Below are 12,980 nucleotides of genomic sequence, written 5' to 3' on the forward strand. Positions count from 1 at the left end.
CCGGTCGCTGTGAAACTGTGCACACACACTCCCTCCCTAGATGCCAATTCAGAACCTCTGCCCCAATTTTTTACCATGGGCCTGTTATAGCGCCACCAGGAGGCCGATTTGTGCAAAACCCATTTTTTTTACCCATTTATTACTCCTACAGATTTTGTCCAAACGTCATGCAAATCGGTACACAGTATCTCAAATGATCAACACAGAGCTCCAATTTCCCATATTCAATCCTGATTGGCTAAAGTTGGCTTCCAAAGTTTGCAGGAGTGCTCCTTTTTGAACAAAATGCCTCAAAGTATGGACGCAGCTTGCGATTTCCGTGAAATTTCACACGCACATTCCCACTAGGCCGAGGAAGAAATGCCACCCTTTTCACATTGGCCTGTTATAGCGCCACCAGCAGGTCTATTTAGCAATTGCAACAAAATGCCTCAAATCATGAATGCAGTGTCCGATTGCCGTGAAAGGCCTAAGAATAAATGGCACCCTTTTCACATTGGCCTATTATAGCGCCACCAGGAGGCCACAGTAACGTACCTGACCTGGCGGAGACCTGTGCTCCGAGGAGCACTTTTTCTAGTTTTAAACATGCACACGATGTCGTGTCAGTTGCATCTTTTTGTAGTGCTGGTACTAACATTTAAATAAATATTGAATCTCGGGGCTCAATAATAATAACTAGAAAAAGTGCTCCGCGGAGCACAGGTCTCCGCCAGATCAGGTAGGTTATTGTGGCCTCCTGGTGGCTCTATTATAGGCCAATGTGAAAAGGGTGCCATTTCTTCCTCTACCTTTCACGGCAATCGGACGCTGCGTTCATGACAAAAAAATTGTGTTGCCAAAATCGGCTGCTGGTGGCGCAATAACAGCCAATGGGAAACGTGTAGCATATCTTCCTCGGCCTAGTGGGAGTGTGCATGCAAAGTTTCACGGCAATGGCATTCTGCGTTCATTATTTGAGCCATTTTATTCAGAACGACGGATCTGTCTTGATCACATGACTAAAGAGATAATGTGTACCGATTTGCGGGATTTTTGGACAAAATCTGTAGGATAAATATTTAAAAAATGATTTGCAAAAGTTGGCCTCCTGGTGGCATTATAAAAGGCTGATGTGAAAAATGCAAGATAGAGGTTTTTCCTTGGCCTCTAGGGAGTGTGCGTGCAAAGTTTCACACCCGATCGGTCCAGTTATAGGTAAGAACGCAAATTGGCCTGTTAAAGCACCACCATGAAGCTGATTTGAAAAATGTAGGGTGGCATTTCTCCCTTGGCTGTGTGTGAAAAGTTTGACGGAAATCGCACACTGCGTTCATGATTTGAGGCATTTGGTTCAAAACATTCCATCCTGATTGACTTGGCTTCTAAAGTTTTCAGGAGTAGTCTATGAACAATCAGACAGATCTGTCTTGATCACATGACTATAGAGATACTGTGTACCAATTTGCGTGATGTTTGGACAAAATCTGTAGGCGCAATATAAAAAAGAAATCTGCCTCCTGGTGGCGCTATAAAAGGCCAATTTGAAAAAGGAGGAGAGGTTCTGCTCTAGCGTCCAGGGAGTGTGCAAGCACAGTTTCACTATAATCGGGCCAAGAGTTAGCTGTTCACAGATGGACGGACGGACAGGGGGCAAAACATAGTCTATGCCATGCCTTCGGCCTGGTGGAGAAAATAATGGCACATCACAGATCATCACACACTACAGTATTTTCAGGCTTGCCGGAGCAACGCAAGCACAGCGCCTCGCCGTAAACAACGCACGCACACACCGACGCACGCACCGATGCATGCAGGCACATGCTCTATACAGAGCCATGCCATAGAAGTGTGTGTGTGTGTGTGTGTGTGTGTGTGTGTGTGTGTGTGTGTGTGTGTGTGTACTTTTGATTACAGCTTAGAGGAAGCCTTCCTAACCAAAGTGCTAAAATATTATCAGCTAGAGCAGAGCATCTCTCAGCTAGGCTACAGATGTAAACTTTTGTTTTTTATCTTTGGTAGTCTAGGACACGTGCACAAGTTGGTTGTGAGGGGCCTGCAAATGGCCGGCCTCTCCAAAAGGAGGGCTAAACAATTAGCAAGGTACTGCTCAATATCAGCTATTATAGGAAGCCGCTCAATTTGGAGGAGGCGTTGCTTCCTTTACCCATGATTGTTGTCCGCTGTGTTCGACAAGTATGCCATCCTTTGTTTTGTATGTAACAATGCTTACATGCACTTTGTAACTGGCTGTTTTCCCTTCATCTGACTGCACTGGCAGTGTTTATGTCCTTTGTACATCCTGTACTTCTTATTATGTGGACATAAATAAATATTTCGTGTGTGTGTGTGTGTGTGTGTGTGTGTGTGTGTGTGTGTGTGTGTGTGTGTGTGTGTGTGTGTGTGTGTGTGTGTGTGTGTGTGTGTGTGTGTGTGTCCTAAAGAAGTATCGATGCCACTGTAGATCGCTCCTCCTGGCCTGGACTCTGCCAACAACGAGTCCAACTGGCAAGTCGACTCCTTGAAATCAGAGGTAGGAAGCTGGCCAAGTCTGCACCTGCCCCACCGGGTAAGGATTTCACTTGCTCCACAGTGTGCATCCCGCATTACACTGTACTGTACAGTCATTAAAGGACCCACAAATAGTAGCAGAAGTCATCCTCCGTCACGATGGACCTTTGGCATACAAAGGGATGTACATAGCACGTCACAATAGAATAGTGGAGCTCATAGCGAAGGACATATCAAAATATCATGCATCTACAGTGAGAATGTACAAACATTCCTGTGTCATTTCATCCATGTTCCATCTCTGTGATAACCCAGAAATCTTTACATCTTTGACAGCTAATACACCAGATGTTGTTGTGGTGAATGAAGAGTCCAGGGAAGTGTCTGTGTTAGAGATAGCATGCACCTTTGACCTTAGCCTAGAGGAGGCCTTTATGACCAAGGTCATTAAATACCAACCACTCCTACATACCATCTCAGAGCTAGGTTATAGGTGCAGACTATTTGTCTTTATATTCGGCAGCCTGGGACATACCCACAGACTAGTTGTTAGAGGGCTTCAACAACTTAGGATGCCCAAAAAGGAGGCAAAAAGGCTGGCAAAGTATTGTGCTATCTCTGCTATAATTGGCAGTCGCTATATATGGCGGAGACGCTGTTACTTATACCCGTAGAGTACTGAGTGACATGCCTATTGTATCATGAAAACATATGCCATGATGTTGTGAATGTAACCCTACTGCACCTATAATAGTTGTGTCCCTGTATGTATTATCCTTTGGACATACATAAATGTGTGTGTGTGTGTGTGTGTGTGTGTGTGTGTGTGTGTGTGTGTGTGTGTGTGTGTGTGTGTGTGTGTGTGTGTGTGTGTGTGTGTGTGTGTGTGTGTGTGTGTGTGTGTGTGTGTGTGCGTGCGCGCGCGCGCGCGTTCAATCTTTATATCTCTGGTGGTACAGGGGTAAAGTTCCTGCCCCCCACCTCAGAGACTAGTTTCAAATCCTCCATGGGGCCTCCAACTGGGCTTGGTGCCCAACAAATACATTTGGCCATGTTTGCAGGAAGGCAGGTGGGGTGGGTTATGACTCTGCACTAGTCAGTCCTCCAGGTTGGGCAGGGGGGCTGTTCAGATGGGTGTGGAACTAGGAGGAGTGAGAACCTACCCAGCCCCCAGAGCTGCTGGGAAACATTTAAGCCGCCCTACCCTACTGGCCAAAGCTGGAACTGCAGGAGGGGCGAATACATGCGCGAGCAAGAGCGCGCAGCTGGGGTTTGCTTTGTGAACGCAGTTCGTGGGCAGTTTGTGTTTAAATTAATATTTTCTGGAGGATGAAGTGGCTTTTTTTTGTCATTCACGGATCCTCGCATCATGTACCACCTTCCTATCAAAACATAACTGATGTATTATATTGCAGATAAGAAAATCGCCACAAACCAACGTACTAATTAGGACACATCGTGTATCTCATATTGCGTTGTGGAGCTTGGTTCTAGCCCTGATACATGTCACATACACTGTCATGATCAAAGGCTAATCTACGCGTTCCTTTTCATATTCTGTTCTGATTTTTAATGATTGATATGGTCTGTCATTCGATCCAGAATGTACACAGTGGTGGACAAAGTACTACATTTTTTCACTTAAGTAAAAGTATCAATACTGCAAAAAAAATACTTGAGAAAAAGTATAAAAGTATTGGTATCAAACTGTATTTAAGTACCAAAAGTAGAAAGTACAAATAATGCAAAATGTCCCATTTCACAAGTTTTCAAATGTATAAAACTCTTTTGAAAATAGCCTATCTACAAGTTCACAATGTGTCGCATCGCGACACATTGTAAGCTTGTAGATCGGCTATTTTAAAATGGCTGAAATGTACATTGGGCTGAAGTGGTTAATGTATGCTTTGTAATAACTAGATGCTCGGCCCCGCTACGCGGGGCCTCGCGTCTAGCCCGCGGCCACGCCCACGTAGCGCCCGCGGCCACTTGGCAGCGCATATAAGTGGCGTAGCGTCATGAGGGCCAGTGGGGCCGTGGCTTGGTCAGTGAAGACCCTGTAGCGCGGATGATATGTGGCATAGAGGGGCAGATTTGAAATCTCCAGAGCAGAGGAAACATCCGTGGGCTACCATTGGTTCAGCGATGTGTGCGGTCGCCCTGCGGCCCCTCCTCCTCGACCAATGTGCAGTATTGAGAGCCCTGACGTCACAACATTTGGAGCGATGGGCACTGCACTCTGGTTGGTTAGGGTACACCTACTGCCCAGGTTGAACCCACTTAAAGGCTGGATGGGCAAACCCAGTTAGGACCCGCCTCGGTCCCACATAAACGTGGCTAGTAGGGGCCCAGCTAAGGGCCAGGTAGAAGCTACTTACTCGCATGGGCATCGCAGTTAAGACCCACCTCGGCCCCACATAGAATTGCCTAGGTGGGGCCCACCTAAGGGCCAGGTAGAACACACGTATGTCCACAATGACATTGCCGACATGGGGTCCATATGGTTTAGCCCACCTTGAAACCATATGGGAACTACGCTGGCGTGCTGGCTGGAATGCAAATGCTGCATCATACCTGTAGTGTGTATTTTGATGTTGTGTGTGTAACAGACATACCTGCAGTGTGTAGATCAATGTCCATATGAAAGTCAATGCCCAGCAGTGTTGTTTTTTCTCCAGCAGAGTTTCTAGTGTCTCTATCTCTCTCTGGAAGATGTTGCACATGAGCTCTGCAGCCGCACTGAGGCGCTCCAACACAAAGACTCTGACATTAAGCTGCTTCACACAACAAACATCAGCACCACGCTGCTGTTTGTCCAAAAGACACAATATCTCCTCTCCCACCGACGTCATGTGTTCATTTTTCGACAGCCGTACAGACTCCTTTTGACACATTTTACCTCGTTTATCCAGCTCTCACTGACTCTCCCCTAATACAGTGGTTCTCAACCTGTCGGTGGGGACCCCCCACAGGCCAATGTTAAAATGGTAGCACTTGTTCCTCAACATAGTGTGAATGTGCGTGCAAAGTTGACCGCAATCGGACGCTGCATTGATGATTTGTGGCATTGTGTTCTAAACGGGCCACTCCTGCAAACTTTAGATGTGAATCTTAGCCAATCGGGATGGAATATGAAAAGTTAAACAGATCCGTCTTGAGCACATGGCTATAGAGATCATGTGTACCGATTTGCGTGAAATGTAGCTAAAATCGGAAGGAGTAATGTAAAGAAATATGTTTTACATAAGTCGGCCTCCTGGTGGCGCTATAAAAGGCAGATGTGAAAAATGCAGGGCAAAGGTTTTTTCCTTGACCTATAGGGAGTGTGCATACAAAGTTTTACACAGATCGGTGCAATTATAGGTAAAAACACGAATCGGCCTGTTATAGCGCCACCATGAGGCTGATTTGAAAATTTTCAAATGGTAGTTCTTCCTCGGCCTAATGGGAATGTGCTTGCAAAATTTCACGGAAATTGCATGCTGTGTTCATGATTTGAGGCATTTTGTTCAAAACGGAGCACTCCTGCAAACTTTGGAAGACATTTTTAGCCAATCAGGATGGAATATGAGAAATCTGAAAAACCCGTTTCTTTAATGACTATAGAGATACTGTGTACCGATTTGTGGGATTTTTGGACAAAATCTGTAGGTGTACTGTCAAAAAATGTGTTTTGCACAAATCAGCCTCCTGGTGGCGCTATAACAGGCCCCTGTGAAAAATTTGGGGCAGAGGTTCTGCTCTGGTATCCAGGGACTGTGTGTGCACAGTTTGGCTGCGAGCAAGCCAACGGTGCCGGAGATTAGCTGTACACAGACAGATCGAATGACGGACGGACGGACACACGGACACACGGACACACGGACGGACGGACAGGGGGTAAAACATACTCTCTCACCATGCCTTTCGGCCTGGCGGAGACAATTACTACATTACCATAATGCAGCCTAAACGTGCGTTGCACGGTGCGGTCCTGCCATTACGTTAGTTACTGGAGTTGCTGTGGAGCTACACAGTTCTCCACAAGACACACGAGGCCACAACATACACCATGTACAATGGACTAACTGAGCAGCAACTAGATAAAGTGCTCCTCGGAGCACAGGTCTCCGCCAGGTCAGATACGTTATTGTGGCCTCCTGGTGGCGCTATAATAGGCCAATGTGAAAAGGGTGCCATTTATTCTTAGGTCGTTCACGGCAATCGGACACTGCATTCATTATTTGAAGCATTTTGTTCCAAAAATGTGTTTTGCTAAATTAGACCTGCTGGTGGCGCTATAACAGGCCAATGTGAAAAGGGTGGCATTTCTTCCTCGGCCTAGTGGGAATGTGCGTGTGAAATTTCACGGAAATCGCACGCTGCGTTCATGGTTTGAGGCAGTTTGTTCAAAACGGACCAATCCTGCAAACTTTGGATGGCAACCTTAACCAATAAGGATGGAATATGGGAAATCGGACAGATCAGGGTTGATCACATGACTATAGAGATACTGTGTACCGATTTGCATGACATTTGGTTAAAAACTGTAGGAATAATGTGAAAAAATGGGTTTTGCACAAATCGGCCTCCTGGTGGCGCTATAACAGGCCCATGTGAAAAATTTGAGGCAGAGGTTCTGAATTGTCAGTTATACTTTTTTTTAAATATACTTTTGCGTTGGCCTCCTATTTACTTCAATTAATAACACATTGGAATATTGGATCTGAGTTTTTTGGGTTAACTGCCCCTTGATGGTAGGGCTCACTTGGCTGCTTGAATTGATAGGCAAGCTGTGACAACAACCTTGGACCGTATCAGCTGTGTGAGAGAGGCTGTGTGTGCAATTATACATTACAGTGTCTGCTAATTAATATATTTATGGTGAAATGTAATGCTGAAATGAAATGTGATGTGATGAGTACAAGGAATGGAAATAACGTGGACACTTTTTTATGGGTCTGTCAAAGATTAAGTGACAGTGACTACACCTACAGTGAAGCCTGTCCCGTTAAGCCAGTGCCAGACTATTTGTTGGAGCTGTTAACAACTCATAAACATCTGAACTGTAACCCTGACTACATAAACATCAAGACCCCCAAAAAGTAACTAAAGCTGTCAAATTGAGTGAAGTGTCCTCCTCCAATGGAGTGGAGTGGAAGTATGAAGTAGCATACAATGGAAATACTCAAGTAAAATGACAAGTACAGTATTTCAGTATTTACTTTCCTCACTGAATATCAACATTCCAAATAATGTATCTGATAAACCTGCTGTAATGACCAGATGAAGAAACCAAGCACCCCACCGCTCTCTAGGTTGTCCTCAGACCACCACCCTGCCAATTATACTATTTTTATACCATAGCCACTGGCATGTACATAAACCAGATAGCCAAGAAGCACTATCAAATATCATGTGAGTGTTGGAAGTATAATTTTACAAGATTATTAATAGATTTTAAATGTTTTTTTTTTGTTTGTTTTTAAAGGTATGGCTAAATGGATACTATTGCAGTGTCAACAGGAATTAAAGGACCTTGAAAGGCAACTCCAACTCCTTTTACTTTCTGCATAGCATGCAATGAACACCTAATATAAGGCATGCTGAGATGGTTGACACGTACCCATTGCAGAGGAGTTCAGAGTTCCATTTAGTGGTGAGTGAGACTTCATCTGTCCTTCATAGTCCTATAAATGTTTTAGAGATGTTAGCTATTCATAGTCGTAAAGTTATTCATTTTTAAAATGACTAGTCCATACATAGTACCACATAGCTACAGACATCGAATAATGAGTGGACAGAATCATTTATGTTATATTGAACAATGTAGATGATTGATTGTGTATTATTGTATAGTAATCTGGCCAGATTGGAATTTACTTTTGTTCATTAATTTGTATTTAGACATTTCAATTATGTTATGATTAGTTAAATCATAATTGTCTCCGCCAGGCCGAAAGGCATGGCGAGAGAGTATGTTTTACCCCCTGTCCGTCCGTCCGTCCGTCCGTCCGTGTGTGTGTGTGTGTGTGTGTGTGTCATTCTGTCTTGTCTGTGTACAGCTAATCTCTGGCACCGTTGGCTTGATCGCAGCGAAACTGTGCACACACAGTCCCTGGATGCCAAAGCCGAACCTCTGCTCCAAATGTTTCACATGGGCCTTTTATAGCGCCACCAGGAGGCCGATTTGTGCAAAACACTTTTTTGAACAGTACTCCTACAAATTTGGGCCAAAAATCCCCCAAATCGGTACACAGTATCTCTATAGTCATTAAAAGAAACGTCTCATTTCAGATTTTTCATATTCCATCCTGATTGGCAAAAATTGTCTTTCAAAGTTTGCAGGAGTACTCTGTTTTGAACAAAATGCCTCAAATCATGAACACAGCATGCAATTTCCGTGAAATTTTGCACACACATTCCCATTAGGCCGAGGAAGAACTACCATTTGAAAATGTTCAAATCAGCCTCATGGTGGCGCTGTAACAGGCCGATTCGTATTTTTACCTATAACTGCACCGATCAGTGTAAAACTTTGTATGCACACTCTCTAGAGGCCAAGGACAAACCTTTGCCCTGCATTTTTCACATTTGCCTTTTATAGCGCCACCAGGAGGCAGACTTATGTAAAACACATTTTTTGATATTAGGCCTTCATATTTGATCCAAATTTCACGCAAATCGGTACACATGATCTCTATAGTCAGGTGATCAAGGCGGATCTGTTTGATTTTTCATATGCCATCCTGATTGGCTAACATTGACATGTAATGCTTGCAGGAGTGGCCCGTTTTGAACAAAATGCCGCAAATCATGAATGCAGAGTCCGATTACGGTTAAACTTTGAACGCACATTCACACTATGTTGAGGAACAAATGCCACCCTTTTAACATAGGCCTGTTATAGCGCCACCAGCAGGTCAAATTTAGCAAAACACATTTTTAGAACAAAATGCCTCAAATCATGCATGCAGTGTCCGATTGCCGTGCAAGGCCTAGGAATAAATGGCATCCTTTTCACATTCGGCTATTATAGCGCCACCAGGAGGCCATAATAACCTACCTGACCTGGCGGAGACTTGTGCTCCGAGCAGCACTTTTTCTAGTTTACTGTGTTTTTACGTATTTTTCTAATAAACAATAAGCTATAACCATAAAAAATAGTCCTACAATGATCTGCTCAGATCTCAAGTCAGCAAAGGCATCAACAGCATCTATTTGTCTGTCTACAGAAAGCCGCCACCATGAGTACGGACGCAGAGATGGAGCAGTATGGCAAGGCCGCCATTTATCTCCGTAAGCCAGAGAGGGAGAGAATGGAGGCTCAAGCTATGCCCTTTGATGCCAAAACGGCAGCATATGTGGCTGATGCTAAGGAGCTGTACCTCAAGTGTAAAATTATAAAGAAGGACGGTGGCAACGTCACTGTGGAAACGCTCTTGGATAAGGTGGTAAGTAGAGGTGTATCTAAAATCAAATAGTGGAACAGTACAACTGTAATCACAATACATTCTGGAGTTGTGCTTTTTTTTTCTTTTTTAGGAAAGAACTGTAAAGGAGGCTGATGTCACCCCTATGAACCCTCCCAAGTATGACAAAATTGAGGACATGGCCATGATGACCCACCTCAGTGAAGCCACTGTGCTGTATAACCTCAAATAGCGTTATACAGCATGGATGATCTATGTAAGGTTTTCTACATGCTGAGAACAGTACAGTATTGCACCTGTCGATAGCAAAGAAAGAAAAATACAGTGTACAAGTTATATAATCAAGTGAAAACCATAGAAAAACGAATGCAAACAAACTCTTCTGAAGTTAACTTGCTCATTAGTTGATGCCACTTCAAACTCGTGACTGTAATATCAGCTCTAGTGATCCGTTGTCCCAGATATGTGGCATGCTCAGTGCTATGTTGTATGATGTTAATGTTCTCTCTCTTCTCCCCTTCAGACTTACTCTGGCTTGTTTTGTGCAACTGTGAACCCCTACAAGTGGCTCCCAGTGTACGACCAGGAGGTTGTAAATGCCTACAGAGGCAAGAAGCGTATTGAGGCTCCACCCCACATCTTCTCTGTCTCTGACAACGCCTATCAGTTCATGCTGATGGGTACGTACTACTCAGGACAATGTAAAAACAATAATATAACTATAATGGTTTTGTGGTGTATCCATGACTAAAAGTTTGCTTTACATTTTACAGATAAAGAGAACCAGTCTGTCCTGATCACGTAAGTTTCCCATCTACTAGGCTTTAAAAACAGAACATTGTACATCAATTCACTAACTGCATCTCTCTGAATATGTGTATTTATAACCAGTGGAGAATCCGGTGCTGGAAAGACTGTGAACACCAAGCGTGTCATCCAGTACTTTGCAACAGCTAGTTCTGGTGGAGAGAAATCGGCGGCCGATAGCGGTAAAATCAAGGTATAGGTACAGGTTTTTAACTTCAACAAATACATGTTTTTGAACATAAAGCATTTGTATGCAATATAGCAATTCAATTTAAAAGAATTCTGACCACATTTTCAATTGTCTAAAACATTCTAGGGGTCACTGGAGGATCAAATTATTGCTGCCAATCCCTTGCTGGAGTCCTATGGTAATGCCAAGACTGTGAGGAATGACAACTCCTCTCGCTTTGTAAGTATAAATAATGACACTTTATGAGAAAACCTGCAATAATTCAACTAATTGTGCTATATCAAACAGGGTAAATTCATCAGAATCCATTTCGGCACAACGGGTAAACTGGCCAGTGCTGATATTGAGACATGTAAGTATGAAGTTCACAGATGATAAATTATACATGCCTTCATTTGAGGATTACATTCTGAGTTATGTATAACCCATATAGATTATTATTATTATTATTATTATTATTATTATTATTATTATTGTTGTTGTTGTTATTATTATTATCATTATTATGAGTTATGTGCAACCCATATAGATCTGCTGGAGAAGTCCAGAGTGACCTACCAGCTTGCTGCAGAGAGAGGTTACCACATCTTTTTCCAGATGATGACCAACCACAAACCTGAGATTATTGGTAAGTGGAATTACTGATGATGCAGAGAGCAACATAAATAAATGAATAAAAACACATTTTCACCCTTTTTTAATCCCTTTTAAGAAATGTGTCTGATCACCTCCAACCCCTACGACTTCCCGTTGATCAGCATGGGTGTGATCACTGTGGCCAGCATTAACGACAAAGAGGAGCTCGACGCTACTGATGTCAGTGAACATTATTTTAATAGTCTAATACTAACTGTGCAATGCAGTCAGTTTCTCTGCAAAATGTATTTTATAAAGCAGTGGTTCTCAAAGTTTTCAGGCTGTGACCCCCCAAACTAATCCTATTTGAACTGGGGACCCCCCCATCCTGACAAGCACTTGGAATTGTAGCAGTTGAGACATTACATTTAGTTTGACTCGGTTCCACAGATAAATATTGTGAAAATAGCCGATCTACATGTTTTAATTTTTTTTACCTCTTTCTTAGGTAATATTCGACAATTTGGCCAATGTTTGACAATTTGAATAGTATAGTTTGTTGATTATTTTCAATATATTTCCATTATTATTATTGTCTCCGCCAGGCCGAAAGGCATGGCGAGGGAGTATCTTTTGCCCCCTGTCCGTCCATCCGTGTGTGTGTGTGAGTCCGTCCATCCGTGTGTTCGTCTGTGAACAGCTAATCTCCGGCACCGTTGGCTTGATCACAGCGAAACTGTGCACACACACTCCCTGGATGCCAATTCAGAACCTCTGCCTCAAATGTTTCACATGGGCCTGTTATAGCGCCACCAGGAGGCCGATTTGTGCAAAACATATTTTTTGACAGTACTCCTACAGATTTTGTCCAAAAAACACGCAAATGGGTACACAGTATCTCTATAGTCATTAAACCAAACGGGTCCTTCAGATTTCTCATATTCCATCCTGATTGGCTAAAAATGTCTTCCAGAGTTTGCAGGAGTGCTCGGTTTTGAACTAAATGCCTCAAATCATGAACACAGCATGCAATTTCCTTGAAATTGTGCACGCATATTTCCACTATGCCGGGGAAGAAATGGCACTTGAAAATGTTCAAATCAGCCTCATGGTGGCGCTATAACATGCCAATTCGTGTTTTTACCTATAACTTACTGCACCGATCTGTGTAAAACTTTGTAAGCGCACTCCCTAGAGGTCAAGGAAAAACCTTTGCCCCGCATTTTTCACATCTGCCTTTTATAGCGCCACCATAACCTACCTGACCTGGCGGAGACCTTTTCTATTTTTTTCATATTTTACCGTTTACGGTGGCACGGTGACGCAGCGAGAAGGTCCTGGGTGGGGGCATGTTCTCTCCTCCGCGTCATCAGTGCCCATACCCTAGGTGGGGTTGGCAAAAGGGCCTTTCTGTGTGGAGTTTGCATGTTCTCCCTATGTGTCCCCTATGGTAAATAAATGTGTTCCTTCCATGCGCTACACCCTTCCGGGGAAACTCCACCCAC

General features: G+C 43.6%; 1 long non-coding RNA gene across 1 annotated transcript; it reads left to right on the plus strand.

Annotated features, from left to right (window-relative positions):
- The first annotated feature begins 11,207 nt into the window (after positions 1–11,207).
- Positions 11,208–11,695, plus strand: LOC311059871. Its single transcript, XR_014602220.1, has 3 exons — positions 11,208–11,251; positions 11,429–11,527; positions 11,612–11,695. It is a non-coding gene; the product is annotated as an uncharacterized lncRNA (long non-coding RNA).
- Positions 11,696–12,980: the final 1,285 nt, after the last annotated feature.

The sequence above is a fragment of the Gymnoscopelus microlampas genome (assembly GCF_963454915.1).
Source record: "Gymnoscopelus microlampas genome assembly, chromosome: 14".
Taxonomy (NCBI): Eukaryota; Metazoa; Chordata; class Actinopteri; order Myctophiformes; family Myctophidae; genus Gymnoscopelus; species Gymnoscopelus microlampas.